A 15,000-nucleotide genomic window follows, 5' to 3' on the forward strand; every position below is an offset into this window, starting at 1 on the left:
TAGTACTTTGATGAGAGACTGCCTAGGAATACCAGGTGCTTTAAGCTTTTGGGTTTTCTTTCCTACCTATATAATGTACTGGTGATTAGATTTGTCGGTCTTTAAATAGCCCTCTCTTTGCAGCAGTCTTGGCTTACGGTCATACCAACCTGGCTATGCCCATCTCGTCTGATCTCGGAAGCTAAGCAGGTTTGGGCCTTGTTGGTACTTGGATGGGAGACCGCCTCGGAATAACAGGTGCTGTAAGCTTTTGGACATTTTTCACTTAGTATATAATCATTTGCCAAAAATATAGTCAATGCCGACCTCTGAATATTAGCAGTTTCGGGCATGGTTTACTTCATGGATGGGAGACTGCCTGGGAATACCAGGTGCTTTAATCTTTTGGAAAATTTCACGAATTATATAATAATCTTTCATAAAAAAAAAAAAAATAAAAAAAAAAAAAGTCAATGCCCGATCTATGAATCTTAGCAGGTTTAGGTCTGTTTAGTACTTTGATGAGAGACTGCCTAGGAATACCAGGTGCTTTAAGCTTTTGGGTTTTCTTTCCTACTTATATAATGTACTGGTGATTAGATTGGTCGGTCTTTAAATAGCCCTCTCTTTGCAGCAGTCTTGGCTTACGGTCATACCAACCTGGCTATGCCCCATCTCGTCTGATCTTGGAAGCTAAGCAGGTTTGGGCCTGGTTGGTACTTGGATGGGAGACCGCCTCGGAATACCAGGTGCTGTAAGCTTTTTGGACATTTTTCACTTAGTATATAATAATTTTGCCAAAAAATAGAGTCAAAGCCCTGATCTCTGAATCTTAGCAGGTTTAGGTCTGGTTAGTACTTGGATTGGAGACCGCCTGGGAATACCAGGTGCTGTAAGCTTTTTGGACATTTTTCACTTAGTATATAATAATTTTGCCAAAAAATATAGTCAATGCCCGACCTCTGAATATTAGCAGGTTCGGGCATGGTTTACTTCATGGATGGTAGACTGCCTGGGAATACCAGGTGCTTTAATCTTTTGGAAAATTTCACGAATTATATAATAATCTTTCATTAAAAAAAAACAAACACAAAAAAAAAAGTCAATGCCTGATCTCTGAATCTTAGCAGGTTTAGGTCTGGTTAGTACTTGGATTGGAGACCGCCTGGGAATACCAGGTGCTGTAAGCTTTTTGGACATTTTTCACTTAGTATATAATAATTTTGCCAAAAAATATAGTCAATGCCCGACCTCTGAATATTAGCAGGTTCGGGCATGGTTTACTTCATGGATGGGAGACTGCCTGGGAATACCAGGTGCTTTAATCTTTTGGAAATTTCACGAATTATATAATAATCTTTCATTAAAAAAAAAAACACAAAAAAAAAGTCAATGCCCGATCTCTGAATCTTAGCAGGTTTAGGTCTGGTTAGTACTTTGATGAGAGACTGCCTAGGAATACCAGGTGCTTTAAGCTTTTGGGTTTTCTTTCCTACTTATATAATGTACTGGTGATTAGATTGGTCGGTCTTTAAATAGCCCTCTCTTTGCAGCAGTCCTTGGCTTACGGTCATACCAACCTGGCTATGCCCCATCTCGTCTGATCTCGGAAGCTAAGCAGGTTTGGGCCTGGTTGGTACTTGGATGGGAGACCGCCTCGGAATACCAGGTGCTGTAAGCTTTTTGGATATTTCACTTAGTATATAATAATTTTGCCAAAAAATAGAGTCAATGCCCGATCTCTGAATCTTAGCAGGTTTGGGCCTGGTTAGTACATGGATGGGAGACTGCCTGGGAATACCAGGTGCTTTAATCTTTTGGGTTTTCTTTCCTACCTATATAATGTACTGGTGATTAGATTGGTCGGTCTTTAAATAGCCCTCTCTTTGCAGCAGTCTTGGCTTACGGTCATACCAACCTGGCTATGCCCCATCTCGTCTGATCTTGGAAGCTAAGCAGGTTTGAGCCTGGTTGGTACTTGGATGGGAGACCGCCTCGGAATACCAGGTGCTGTAAGCTTTTTGGACATTTTTCACTTAGTATATAATAATTTTGCCAAAAAATAGAGTCAAAGCCCTGATCTCTGAATCTTAGCAGGTTTAGGTCTGGTTAGTACTTGGATTGGAGACCGCCTGGGAATACCAGGTGCTGTAAGCTTTTTGGACATTTTTCACTTAGTATATAATAATTTTGCCAAAAAATATAGTCAATGCCGACCTCTGAATATTAGCAGTTTCGGGCATGGTTTACTTCATGGATGGGAGACTGCCTGGGAATACCAGGTGCTTTAATCTTTTGGAAAATTTCACGAATTATATAATAATCTTTCATTAAAAAAAACAAACACAAAAAAAAGTCAATGCCCGATCTCTGAATCTTAGCAGGTTTAGGTCTGGTTAGTACTTTGATGAGAGACTGCCTAGGAATACCAGGTGCTTTAAGCTTTTGGGTTTTCTTTCCTACTTATATAATGTACTGGTGATTAGATTGGTCGGTCTTTAAATAGCCCTCTCTTTGCAGCAGTCTTGGCTTATGGTCATACCAACCTGGCTATGCCCCATCTCGTCTGATCTCGGAAGCTAAGCAGGTTTGGGCCTGGTTGGTACTTGGATGGGAGACCGCCTCGGAATACCAGGTGCTGTAAGCTTTTTGGATATTTCACTTAGTATATAATAATTTTGCCAAAAAAAAGAGTCAATGCCCTGATCTCTGAATCTTAGCAGGTTTAGGTCTGGTTAGTACTTGGATTGGAGACCGCCTGGGAATACCAGGTGCTGTAAGCTTTTTGGACATTTTTCACTTAGTATAGAATAATTTTGCCAAAAAATATAGTCAATGCCCGACCTCTGAATATTAGCAGGTTCGGGCATGGTTTACTTCATGGATGGGAGACTGCCTGGGAATACAAGGGGCTTTAATCTTTTGGAAAATTTCACGAATTATATAATAATCTTTCATTAAAAAAAACAAACACAAAAAAAAAAGTCAATGCCCGATCTCTGAATCTTAGCAGGTTTAGGTCTGGTTAGTACTTTAATGAGAGACTGCCTAGGAATACCAGGTGCTTTAAGCTTTTGGGTTTTCTTTCCTACTTATATAGTGTACTGGTGATTAGATTGGTCGGTCTTTAAATAGCCCTCTCTTTGCAGCAGTCTTGGCTTACGGCCATACCAACCTGGCTATGCCCCATCTCGTCTGATCTCGGAAGCTAAGCAGGTTTGGGCCTGGTTAGTACTTGGATGGGAGACCGCATGGGAATACCAGGTGCTGTAAACTTTTTGGACATTTTTCACTTAGTATATAATAATTTTGTCAAATAATAGAGTCAATGCCCGATCTCTGAATCTTAGCAGGTTTGGGCCTGGTTAGTACATGGATGGGAGACTGCCTGGGAATACCAGGTGCTTTAATCTTTTGGGTTTTCTTTCCTACCTATATAATGTACTGGTGATTAGATTGGTCGGTCTTTAAATAGCCCTCTCTTTGCAGCAGTCTTGGCTTAAGGTCATACCAACCTGGCTATGCCCCATCTCGTCTGATCTTGGAAGCTAAGCAGGTTTGGGCCTGGTTGGTACTTGGATGGGAGACCGCCTCGGAATACCAGGTGCTGTAAGCTTTTTGGACATTTTTCACTTAGTATATAATAATTTTGCCAAAAAATAGAGTCAAAGCCCTGATCTCTGAATCTTAGCAGGTTTAGGTCTGGTTAGTACTTGGATTGGAGACCGCCTGGGAATACCAGGTGCTGTAAGCTTTTTGGACATTTTTCACTTAGTATATAATAATTTAGCCAAAAAATATAGTCAATGCCCGACCTCTGAATATTAGCAGGTTCGGGCATGGTTTACTTCATGGATGGGAGACTGCCTGGGAATACCAGGTGCTTTAAACTTTTGGAAAATTTCACTAATTATATAATAATCTTTCATTAAAAAAAAAAAAAAGAGTCAATGCCCGATCTCTGAATCTTAGCAGGTTTAGGTCTGGTTAGTACTTTGATGAGAGACTGCCTAGGAATACCAGGTGCTTTAAGCTTTTGGGTTTTCTTTCCTACTTATATAATGTACTGGTGATTAGATTGGTCGGTCTTTAAATAGCCCTCTCTTTGCAGCAGTCTTGGCTTACGGTCATACCAACCTGGCTATGCCCCATCTCGTCTGATCTTGGAAGCTAAGCAGGTTTGGGCCTGGTTGGTACTTGGATGGGAGACCGCCTCGGAATACCAGGTGCTGTAAGCTTTTTGGACATTTTTCACTTAGTATATAATAATTTTGCCAAAAAATAGAGTCAAAGCCCTGATCTCTGAATCTTAGCAGGTTTAGGTCTGGTTAGTACTTGGATTGGAGACCGCCTGGGAATACCAGGTGCTGTAAGCTTTTTGGACATTTTTCACTTAGTATATAATAATTTAGCCAAAAAATATAGTCAATGCCCGACCTCTGAATATTAGCAGGTTCGGGCATGGTTTACTTCATGGATGGGAGACTGCCTGGGAATACCAGGTGCTTTAATCTTTTGGAAAATTTCACGAATTATATAATAATCTTTCATTATAAAAAAAAAAAAAAAAAAAAAAAGTCAATGCCCGATCTCTGAATCTTAGCAGGTTTAGGTCTGGTTAGTACTTTGATGAGAGACTGCCTAGGAATACCAGGTGCTTTAAGCTTTTGGGTTTTCTTTCCTACTTATATAATGTACTGGCGATTAGATTGGCTGGTCTTTAAATAGTCCTTTCTTTGCAGCAGTCTTCGCTTACGGCCATACCAACCTGCTATGCCCGATTTCGTCTGATCTCGGAAGCTAAGCAGGTTTGGGCCTGGTTAGTACTTGGATGGGAGACCGCATGGGAATACCAGGTGCTGTAAACTTTTTGGACATTTTTCACTTAGTATATAATAATTTTGTCAAATAATAGAGTCAATGCCCGATCTCTGAATCTTAGCAGGTTTGGGCCTGGTTAGTACATGGATGGGAGACTGCCTGGGAATACCAGGCGCTTTAATATTTTGGAAAATTTCACGAATTATATAATAATCTTCCATAAAAAAAAAAAACTAAAAAAAAAAACTAAAGAGTCAATGCCCGATCTCTGAATCTTAGCAGGTTTAAGTCTGGTTAGTACTTTGATGAGAGACTGCCTAGGAATACCAGGTGCTTTAAGCTTTTGGGTTTTCTTTCCTACTTATATAATGTACTGGCGATTAGATTGGTCGGTCTTTAAATAGCCCTCTCTTTGCAGCAGTCTTGGCTTACGGTCATACCAACCTGGCTATGCCCCATCTCGTCTGATCTCGGAAGCTAAGCAGGTTTGGGCCTTGTTGGTACTTGGATGGGAGACCGCCTCGGAATAACAGGTGCTGTAAGCTTTTTGGACATTTTTCACTTAGTATATAATCATTTTGCCAAAAAATATAGTCAATGCCCGACCTCTGAATATTAGCAGTTTCGGGCATGGTTTACTTCATGGATGGGAGACTGCCTGGGAATACCAGGTGCTTTAATCTTTTGGAAAATTTCACGAATTATATAATAATCTTTCATAAAAAAAAAAAAACTAAAAAAAAAACTAAAGAGTCAATGCCCGATCTCTGAATATTAGCAGGTTTGGGCCTGATTAGTACATGGATGGGAGACTGCCTGGGAATACCAGGCGCTTTAATCTTTTGGAAAATTTCACGAATTATATAATAATCTTCCATAAAAAAAAAAAAAAAACTAAAAAAAAAACTAAAGAGTCAATGCCCGATCTCTGAATCTTAGCAGGTTTAAGTCTGGTTAGTACTTTGATGAGAGACTGCCTAGGAATACCAGGTGCTTTAAGCTTTTGGGTTTTCTTTCCTACTTATATAATGTACTGGCGATTAGATTGGCTGGTCTTTAAATAGCCCTCTCTTTGCAGCAGTCTTCGCTTACGGCCATACCAACCTGGCTATGCCCCAACTCGTCTGATCTCGGAAGCTAAGCAGGTTTGGGCCTGGTTAGTACTTGGATGGGAGACCGCCTGGGAATACCAGGTGCTGTAAGCTTTTTGGACATTTTTCACTTAGTATATAATTATTTTGTCAAATAATAGAGTCAATGCCCGATCTCTGAATCTTAGCAGGTTTTGGCCTGGTTAGTACATGGATGGGAGACCGCCTGGGAATACCAGGTGCTGTAAGCTTTTTGGACATTTTTCACTTAGTATATAATAATTTTGCCAAAAAATATAGTCAATGCCCGACCTCTGAATATTAGCAGGTTCGGGCATGGTTTACTTCATGGATGGGAGACTGCCTGGGAATACCAGGTGCCTTAATCTTTTGGAAAATTTCACGAATTATATAATAATCTTTCATTATAAAAAAAAAAAAAAAAAAAAAAAAGTCAATGCCCGATCTCTGAATCTTAGCAGGTTTAGGTCTGGTTAGTACTTTGATGAGAGACTGCCTAGGAATACCAGGTGCTTTAAGCTTTTGGGTTTTCTTTCCTACTTATATAATGTACTGGCGATTAGATTGGCTGGGCTTTAAATAGTCCTTTCTTTGCAGCAGTCTTCGCTTACGGCCATACCAACCTGCTATGCCCGATTTCGTCTGATCTCGGAAGCTAAGCAGGTTTGGCCTCGTTAGTACTTGGATGGGAGACCGCCTGGGAATACCAGGTGATGTAAGCTTTTTGGACATTTTTCACTTAGTATATAATAATTTTGCCAAATAATAGAGTCAATGCCCGATCTCTGAATATTAGCAGGTTTGGGCCTGGTTAGTACATGGATGGGAGACTGCCTGGGAATACCAGGCGCTTTAATCTTTTGGAAAATTTCACGAATTATATAATAATCTTCCATAAAAAAAAAAAAAACTAAAAAAAAAACTAAAGAGTCAATGCCCGATCTCTGAATCTTAGCAGGTTTAAGTCTGGTTAGTACTTTGATGAGAGACTGCCTAGGAATACCAGGTGCTTTAAGCTTTTGGGTTTTCTTTCCTACTTATATAATGTACTGGCGATTAGATTGGCTGGTCTTTAAATAGCCCTCTCTTTGCAGCAGTCTTCGCTTACGGCCATACCAACCTGGCTATGCCCCAACTCGTCTGATCTCGGAAGCTAAGCAGGTTTGGGCCTGGTTAGTACTTGGATGGGAGACCGCCTGGGAATACCAGGTGCTGTAAGCTTTTTGGACATTTTTCACTTAGTATATAATTATTTTGTCAAATAATAGAGTCAATGCCCGATCTCTGAATCTTAGCAGGTTTTGGCCTGGTTAGTACATGGATGGGAGACTGCCTGGGAATACCAGGTGCTTTAATCTTTTGGAAAATTTCACGAATTATATAATAATCTTTCATTAAAAAAAAAAAAAAAAAAGAGTCAATGCCCGATCTCTGAATCTTAGCAGGTTTAGGTCTGGTTAGTACTTTGATGAGAGACTGCCTAGGAATACCAGGTGCTTTAAGCTTTTGGGTTTTCTTTCCTACCTATATAATGTACTGGTGATTAGATTGGTCGGTCTTTAAATAGCCCTCTCTTTGCAGCAGTCTTGGCTTACGGTCATACCAACCTGGCTATGCCCCATCTCGTCTGATCTCGGAAGCTAAGCAGGTTTGGGCCTTGTTGGTACTTGGATGGGAGACCGCCTCGGAATAACAGGTGCTGTAAGCTTTTTGGACATTTTTCACTTAGTATATAATCATTTTGCCAAAAAATATAGTCAATGCCCGACCTCTGAATATTAGCAGTTTCGGGCATGGTTTACTTCATGGATGGGAGACTGCCTGGGAATACCAGGTGCTTTAATCTTTTGGAAAATTTCACGAATTATATAATAATCTTTCATAAAAAAAAAAAAAAAAAAAAAAAGTCAATGCCCGATCTCTGAATCTTAGCAGGTTTAGGTCTGGTTAGTACTTTGATGAGAGACTGCCTAGGAATACCAGGTGCTTTAAGCTTTTGGGTTTTCTTTCCTACTTATATAATGTACTGGTGATTAGATTGGTCGGTCTTTAAATAGCCCTCTCTTTGCAGCAGTCTTGGCTTACGGTCATACCAACCTGGCTATGCCCCATCTCGTCTGATCTTGGAAGCTAAGCAGGTTTGGGCCTGGTTGGTACTTGGATGGGAGACCGCCTCGGAATACCAGGTGCTGTAAGCTTTTTGGACATTTTTCACTTAGTATATAATAATTTTGCCAAAAAATAGAGTCAAAGCCCTGATCTCTGAATCTTAGCAGGTTTAGGTCTGGTTAGTACTTGGATTGGAGACCGCCTGGGAATACCAGGTGCTGTAAGCTTTTTGGACATTTTTCACTTAGTATATAATAATTTTGCCAAAAAATATAGTCAATGCCCGACCTCTGAATATTAGCAGGTTCGGGCATGGTTTACTTCATGGATGGGAGACTGCCTGGGAATACCAGGTGCTTTAATCTTTTGGAAAATTTCACGAATTATATAATAATCTTTCATTAAAAAAAATCACTCGTGGTGCCTGTTGGTGTCGCTGTTGGACAGTGTTTTCTCTACTTCCTGTTGGCCTTCTGTAGCTAATCATAGCTCCATGTAGCTGTTTTTATTTTATATTTTTCTCTATAATCTTTCTTACTATCACTGTCTGTTTGTTTGTTTTTTAAATTGTAAAATATAACTTAATTCACACCATATTTCTGATATTACCGATCAATCTTATCAGATTAACTTTGATCGTTCACTCTTCCGTGACTGCAGCACACCTGCAAAGCGTTAGCACTCGTTAGCTTGTCATTAGCGTTTTCTTTTCTCCTCTCCTCTCCTCTCTCACGCTGCAGTTTTCCACAAGTTCATCAAACAACCGCAGTAAGAATATTTCATCAAGCACGGTGAGTAATGGCTTCTCCTACAATTGTTATTTGCACCTCTTGCCACATGTACAGCTTATCTATGTCTGTCGCTGATGAGGGATTCACATGTGATAAATGCAGGGAAACAGTTAGGCTGACAGAGAAGATTTTAGAATTAGAGACACGCATCCAAACTTTAATTGAGGACAGTAAGAATGTTAGGGCTCTAGATATGGCTTTGGATGCGTCTAGCTCAGGGATTCCTGTACATTGTCCGGTTCCAGCAGAGCCCCTGCAGCAGGGCAACTGGGTGACGGTGAGGCAGCGTAGTCGTGGGTCAAAACACCGCTCTTCTGTTCCGATCAAAACATTAAACAGGTTCTCCCCACTCAGTGATGCACCCACTGAGAAACCTGATGAAAGTGCTCTAGTTATTGGCGATTCTATTGTACGGAACGTGAATATAGAGACACCAGCCACCATAGTCAAATGTTTACCGGGAGCCAGAGCGCCTGACATCTTGGCAAATTTAAAAGTGCTGGCTAATGCTAAACATAAATACAGTAAGATTGTTATTCATGCCGGCGCTAATGATGTTCGACTTCACCAGTCGGAGATCACTAAAAATAACTTTAAAGAGGTGTGTGAACTTGCAAGCACGATGTCAGACACTGTAATATGCTCTGGTCCCCTCCCTGCTTACCGTGGTGACGAGATGCATAGCAGATTGTCATCACTCAATGGCTGGATGTCTAAGTGGTGCCCACAGAATAAGATAGGTTATATAGACAATTGGACGAGCTTTTGGGGCAGACCTGACCTGTTTAAAAGAGATGGTCTTCATCCCTCCTGGGGTGGCGCCACTCTTCTGTCTAGAAATATGGCAAATAGTCTTAGTGTTTATACTTGACTAACTGGGGCCCAGGTCAGGAAGCAGACAGACTGGCTAAACCGACCGTCTGCTAGCTGCCTCCCGTCACAGAGGTCAGTTAATTCTCAGCACATAGAGACTCTTTCACCTAGATATCACACTATAGAGACTGTGTCTGTTCCCCGAACTAGAAAATACAAAAAACGTCCAAACCAAGTTAAGGTTAACAATTTAATTGAGGTTCAACAAATAAAAAACAAATGCAATATGGATAAACAAATGATAAAGATTGGCTTATTGAATATCAGATCCATTTCTACGAAAACACTTTTTGTAAATAATATGATAACTGATCATAATATAGATGTGCTCTGCTTGACAGAAACCTGGCTAAAACCTGATGATTACATTATTTTAAATGAGTCCACCCCCCAAGATTATTGTTATAAACACGAGCCGCGTCTAAAAGGCAAAGGGGGAGGAGTTGCTTCAATTTATAATAACGTTTTCAGGATTTCTCAGAGGGCAGGCTTCAAGTATAACTCGTTTGAAGTAATGGTGCTTCATATAACATTATCCAGAGAAACCAATGTTAATGATAAATCCCCTGTTATGTTTGTACTGGCTACTGTATACAGGCCACCAGGGCACCATACAGACTTTATTAAAGAGTTTGGTGATTTTACATCCGAGTTAGTTCTGGCTGCAGATAAAGTCTTAATAGTTGGTGATTTTAATATCCATGTCGATAATGAAAAAGATGCATTGGGATCAGCATTTATAGACATTCTGAACTCTATTGGTGTTAGACAACATGTTTCAGGACCTACTCATTGTCGAAATCATACTCTAGATTTAATACTGTCACATGGAATTGATGTTGATAGTGTTGAAATTACTCAGCCAAGTGATGATATCTCAGATCATTATTTAGTTCTGTGTAAACTTCATATAGCCACAATTGTAAATTCTACTTCTTGTTACAAGTATCGAAGAACCATCACTTCTACCACAAAAGACTGCTTTTTAAGTTATCTTCCTGATGTATCCGAATTCCTTAGCATATCCAAAACCTCAGAACAACTTGATGATGTAACAGAAACTATGGACTCTCTCTTTTCTAGCACTTTAAATACAGTTGCTCCTTTACTCTTAAGAAAGGTTAAGGAAAACAGTTTGACACCATGGTATAATGAGCATACTCGCACCCTAAAGAGAGCAGCCCGAAAAATGGAGCGCAGATGGAGGAAAACAAAACTAGAGGTATTTCGTATTGCTTGGCGGGAAAGTAGCATATCCTACAGAAAAGCATTAAAAACTGCTAGATCTGATTACTTTTCTTCTCTTTTAGAAGAAAACAAACATAACCCCAGGTATTTATTCAATACAGTGGCTAAATTAACGAAAAATAAAGCCTCAACAAGTGTTGACATTTCCCAACACCACAGCAGTAATGACTTTATGAACTACTTTACTTCTAAAATCGATACTATTAGAGATAAAATTGCAACCATTCAGCCGTCAGCTACAGTTTCGCATCAGACAGTGCACTATAGACCCCCTGAGGAACAGTTCCACTCATTCTCTACTATAGGAGAGGAAGAATTGTATAAACTTGTTAAATCATCTAAACTTACAACATGTATGTTAGACCCTATACCATCTAAGCTCTTAAAAGAGGTGCTTCCAGAAGTCATAGGTCCTCTTCTGACTATTATTAATTCCTCATTGTCATTAGGATATGTCCCCAAAACCTTCAAACTGGCTCTTATTAATCCTCTCATAAAAAAGCCACAACTTGACCCCAGAGAACTAGTTAATTATAGACCAATCTCGAATCTCCCTTTTCTGTCCAAGATACTAGAAAAGGTGGTATCCTCACAATTATATTCCTTCTTAGAGAAAAATGGTATATGTGAGGATTTCCAGTCAGGATTTAGACCATATCATAGTACTGAAACTGCTCTCCTTAGAGTTACAAATGATCTGCTCTTATCATCTGATCGTGGATGTATCTCTCTATTAGTTTTATTGGATCTTAGTGCTGCGTTTGACACAATTGACCACAACATTCTTTTGCATAGACTTGAACACTTTGTTGGCATCAGTGGAAGTGCATTAGCATGGTTTAAATCGTACTTATATGACCGCCATCAGTTCGTAGCAGTGAATGAAGATGTATCATATCGATCACAAGTGCAGTATGGAGTACCTCAAGGCTCAGTTCTAGGGCTGCTACTCTTCACGCTTTATATGTTACCCTTGGGAGATATCATCAGGAAACATGGTGTTAGCTTTCACTGTTATGCTGATGATACGCAGCTCTATATTTCCTCGCAGCCCGGTGAAACACACCAATTTGAAAAACTAATGGAATGCATAGTCGATATAAAAAATTGGATGACGAGTAATTTCTTACTGCTAAATTCAGAAAAAAACAGAGGTGTTAATCATAGGGCCTAAAAACTCTACTTGTAATAACCTAGAACACTGTCTAAGACTTGATGGTTGCTCTGTCAATTCTTCGTCATCAGTTAGGAACCTAGGTGTGCTACTTGATCGCAATCTTTCCTTAGAAAGCCACGTTTCTAGCATTTGTAAAACTGCATTTTTCCATCTCAAAAATATATCTAAATTACGGCCTATGCTCTCAATGTCAAATGCAGAAATGTTAATCCATGCATTTATGACTTCAAGGTTAGACTATTGTAATGCTTTATTGGGTGGTTGTTCTGCACGCTTGGTAAACAAACTACAGCTAGTCCAAAATGCAGCAGCAAGAGTTCTTACTAGAACCAGGAAGTATGACCATATTAGCCCGGTCCTGTCCACACTGCACTGGCTCCCTATCAAACATCGTATAGATTTTAAAATATTGCTTATTACTTATAAAGCCCTGAATGGTTTTGCACCTCAGTATTTGAATGAGCTCCTTTTACATTATACTCCTCTACGTCCGCTACGTTCTCAAAACTCAGGCAATTTGATAATACCTAGAATATCAAAATCAACTGCGGGCGGCAGATCCTTTTCCTATTTGGCGCTTAAACTCTGGAATAACCTACCTAACATTGTTCGGGAGGCAGACACACTCTTGCAGTTTAAATCTAGATTAAAGACCCATCTCTTTAACCTGGCATACACATAACATACTAATATGCTTTTAATATCCAAATCCGTTAAAGGATTTTTAGGCTGCATTAATTAGGTAAACTGGAACCGGAACACTTCACATAACACCGTACTTTCTACATCATTAGAAGAATGGCATCTACGCTAATATTTGTCTGTTTCTCTCTTGTTCCGAGGTCACCGTGGCCACCAGATCCAGTCTGTGTCCAGATCAGAGGGTCACTGCAGTCACCCGGATCCAGTACGTATCCAGACCAGATGGTGGATCAGCACCTAGAAAGGACCTCTACTGCCCTGAAAGACAGCGGAGACCAGGACAACTAGAGCCCCAGATACAGATCCCCTGTAAAGACCTTGTCTCAGAGGAGCACCAGGACAAGACCACAGGAAACAGATGATTCTTCTGCACAATCTGACTTTGCTGCAGCCTGGAATTGAACTACTGGTTTCGTCTGGTCAGAGGAGAACTGGCCCCCCAACTGAGCCTGGTTTCTCCCAAGGTTTTTTTCTCCATTCTGTCACCGATGGAGTTTCGGTTCCTTGCCGCTGTCGCCTCTGGCTTGCTTAGTTGGGGTCACTTCATCTACAGCGATATCATTGACTTGATTGCAAATTAAAACAGACACTATTTCAACTGAACAGAGATGACATAACTGAATTCAATGATGAACTGCCTTTAACTATCATAACTTTCATTTTGCATTATTGAGACACTGTTTTCCAAATGAATGTTGTTCAGTGCTTTGGCGCAATGTATTTTGTTTAAAGCACTATATAAATAAAGGTGATTGATTGATTGATTGATTGATTAAAAAAAAAAAAAAAAAAAGTCAATGCCCGATCTCTGAATCTTACCAGGTTTAGGTCTGGTTAGTACTTTGATGAGAGACTGCCTAGGAATACCAGGTGCTTTAAGCTTTTGGGTTTTCTTTCCTACTTATATAATGTACTGGTGATTAGATTGGTCGGTCTTTAAATAGCCCTCTCTTTGCAGCAGTCTTGGCTTACGGTCATACCAACCTGGCTATGCCCCATCTCGTCTGATCTCGGAAGCTAAGCAGGTTTGGGCCTGGTTGGTACTTGGATGGGAGACCGCCTCGGAATACCAGGTGCTGTAAGCTTTTTGGACATTTTTCACTTAGTATATAATAATTTTGCCAAAAAATATAGTCAATGCCCGACCTCTGAATATTAGCAGTTTCGGGCATGGTTTACTTCATGGATGGGAGACTGCCTGGGAATACCAGGTGCTTTAATCTTTTGGAAAATTCCACGAATTATATAATAATCTTTCATTAAAAAAAACAAACACACAAAAAAAAGTCAATGCCCGATCTCTGAATCTTAGCAGGTTTAGGTCTGGTTAGTACTTTGATGAGAGACTGCCTAGGAATACCAGGTGCTTTAAGCTTTTGGGTTTTCTTTCCTACTTATATAATGTACTGGTGATTAGATTGGTCGGTCTTTAAATAGCCCTCTCTTTGCAGCAGTCTTGGCTCACGGTCATACCAACCTGGCTATGCCCCATCTCGTCTGATCTCGGAAGCTAAGCAGGTTTGGGCCTTGTTGGTACTTGGATGGGAGACCGCCTCGGAATAACAGGTGCTGTAAGCTTTTTGGACATTTTTCACTTGGTATATAATCATTTTGCCAAAAAATATAGTCAATGCCCGACCTCTGAATATTAGCAGGTTCGGGCATGGTTTACTTCATGGATGGGAGACTGCCTGGGAATACCAGGTGCTTTAATCTTTTGGAAAATTCCACGAATTATATAATAATCTTTCATTAAAAAAAACAAACACACAAAAAAAGTCAATGCCCCATCTCTGAATCTTAGCAGGTTTAGGTCTGGTTAGTACTTTGATGAGAGACTGCCTAGGAATACCAGGTGCTTTAAGCTTTTGGGTTTTCTTTCCTACTTATATAATGTACTGGTGATTAGATTGGTCGGTCTTTAAATAGCCCTCTCTTTGCAGCAGTCTTGGCTCACGGTCATACCAACCTGGCTATGCCCCATCTCGTCTGATCTCGGAAGCTAAGCAGGTTTGGGCCTTGTTGGTACTTGGATGGGAGACCGCCTCGGAATAACAGGTGCTGTAAGCTTTTTGGACATTTTTCACTTAGTATATAATCATTTTGCCAAAAAATATAGTCAATGCCCGACCTCTGAATATTAGCAGGTTCGGGCATGGTTTACTTCATGGATGGGAGACTGCCTGGG

At 40.2% G+C, this 15,000-nt stretch overlaps 10 non-coding genes and 8 pseudogenes across 10 annotated transcripts; all 18 read left to right on the forward strand.

The window, feature by feature from the left end:
- Nucleotides 1-131: 131 nt before the first annotated feature.
- Nucleotides 132-249, forward strand: LOC113103784 (uncharacterized; annotated as a pseudogene).
- Nucleotides 250-621: 372 nt separating this feature from the next.
- LOC113103788 (5S ribosomal RNA) lies at nt 622-740 on the forward strand. The gene has a single exon (XR_003291620.1). It is a non-coding gene; the product is annotated as a 5S ribosomal RNA (ribosomal RNA).
- Nucleotides 741-1,541: 801 nt separating this feature from the next.
- On the forward strand, nt 1,542-1,660 carry LOC113103767 (5S ribosomal RNA). Its single transcript, XR_003291611.1, has one exon. It is a non-coding gene; the product is annotated as a 5S ribosomal RNA (ribosomal RNA).
- Nucleotides 1,661-1,879: 219 nt separating this feature from the next.
- Nucleotides 1,880-1,998, forward strand: LOC113103773 (uncharacterized; annotated as a pseudogene).
- A 509-nt stretch (nt 1,999-2,507) lies between these two features.
- On the forward strand, nt 2,508-2,626 carry LOC113103771 (5S ribosomal RNA). Its single transcript, XR_003291615.1, has one exon. It is a non-coding gene; the product is annotated as a 5S ribosomal RNA (ribosomal RNA).
- A 510-nt stretch (nt 2,627-3,136) lies between these two features.
- On the forward strand, nt 3,137-3,255 carry LOC113103786 (5S ribosomal RNA). The gene has a single exon (XR_003291618.1). It is a non-coding gene; the product is annotated as a 5S ribosomal RNA (ribosomal RNA).
- Nucleotides 3,256-3,476: 221 nt separating this feature from the next.
- On the forward strand, nt 3,477-3,595 carry LOC113103774 (uncharacterized; annotated as a pseudogene).
- Nucleotides 3,596-4,098: 503 nt separating this feature from the next.
- LOC113103765 (5S ribosomal RNA) lies at nt 4,099-4,217 on the forward strand. The gene has a single exon (XR_003291609.1). It is a non-coding gene; the product is annotated as a 5S ribosomal RNA (ribosomal RNA).
- A 512-nt stretch (nt 4,218-4,729) lies between these two features.
- Nucleotides 4,730-4,847, forward strand: LOC113103787 (5S ribosomal RNA). Its single transcript, XR_003291619.1, has one exon. It is a non-coding gene; the product is annotated as a 5S ribosomal RNA (ribosomal RNA).
- A 379-nt stretch (nt 4,848-5,226) lies between these two features.
- On the forward strand, nt 5,227-5,345 carry LOC113103778 (uncharacterized; annotated as a pseudogene).
- A 541-nt stretch (nt 5,346-5,886) lies between these two features.
- Nucleotides 5,887-6,005, forward strand: LOC113103763 (5S ribosomal RNA). Its single transcript, XR_003291608.1, has one exon. It is a non-coding gene; the product is annotated as a 5S ribosomal RNA (ribosomal RNA).
- A 512-nt stretch (nt 6,006-6,517) lies between these two features.
- LOC113103781 (uncharacterized) lies at nt 6,518-6,634 on the forward strand (annotated as a pseudogene).
- A 380-nt stretch (nt 6,635-7,014) lies between these two features.
- On the forward strand, nt 7,015-7,133 carry LOC113103776 (5S ribosomal RNA). Its single transcript, XR_003291617.1, has one exon. It is a non-coding gene; the product is annotated as a 5S ribosomal RNA (ribosomal RNA).
- Nucleotides 7,134-7,501: 368 nt separating this feature from the next.
- Nucleotides 7,502-7,620, forward strand: LOC113103779 (uncharacterized; annotated as a pseudogene).
- Nucleotides 7,621-7,991: 371 nt separating this feature from the next.
- LOC113103766 (5S ribosomal RNA) lies at nt 7,992-8,110 on the forward strand. The gene has a single exon (XR_003291610.1). It is a non-coding gene; the product is annotated as a 5S ribosomal RNA (ribosomal RNA).
- Nucleotides 8,111-13,778: 5,668 nt separating this feature from the next.
- On the forward strand, nt 13,779-13,897 carry LOC113103768 (5S ribosomal RNA). Its single transcript, XR_003291612.1, has one exon. It is a non-coding gene; the product is annotated as a 5S ribosomal RNA (ribosomal RNA).
- Nucleotides 13,898-14,271: 374 nt separating this feature from the next.
- Nucleotides 14,272-14,390, forward strand: LOC113103782 (uncharacterized; annotated as a pseudogene).
- A 373-nt stretch (nt 14,391-14,763) lies between these two features.
- On the forward strand, nt 14,764-14,882 carry LOC113103783 (uncharacterized; annotated as a pseudogene).
- The last annotated feature ends 118 nt before the right edge of the window (nt 14,883-15,000 follow it).

This window comes from Carassius auratus, unplaced genomic scaffold (genome assembly GCF_003368295.1).
Source record: "Carassius auratus strain Wakin unplaced genomic scaffold, ASM336829v1 scaf_tig00217859, whole genome shotgun sequence".
NCBI lineage: Eukaryota > Metazoa > Chordata > Actinopteri > Cypriniformes > Cyprinidae > Carassius > Carassius auratus.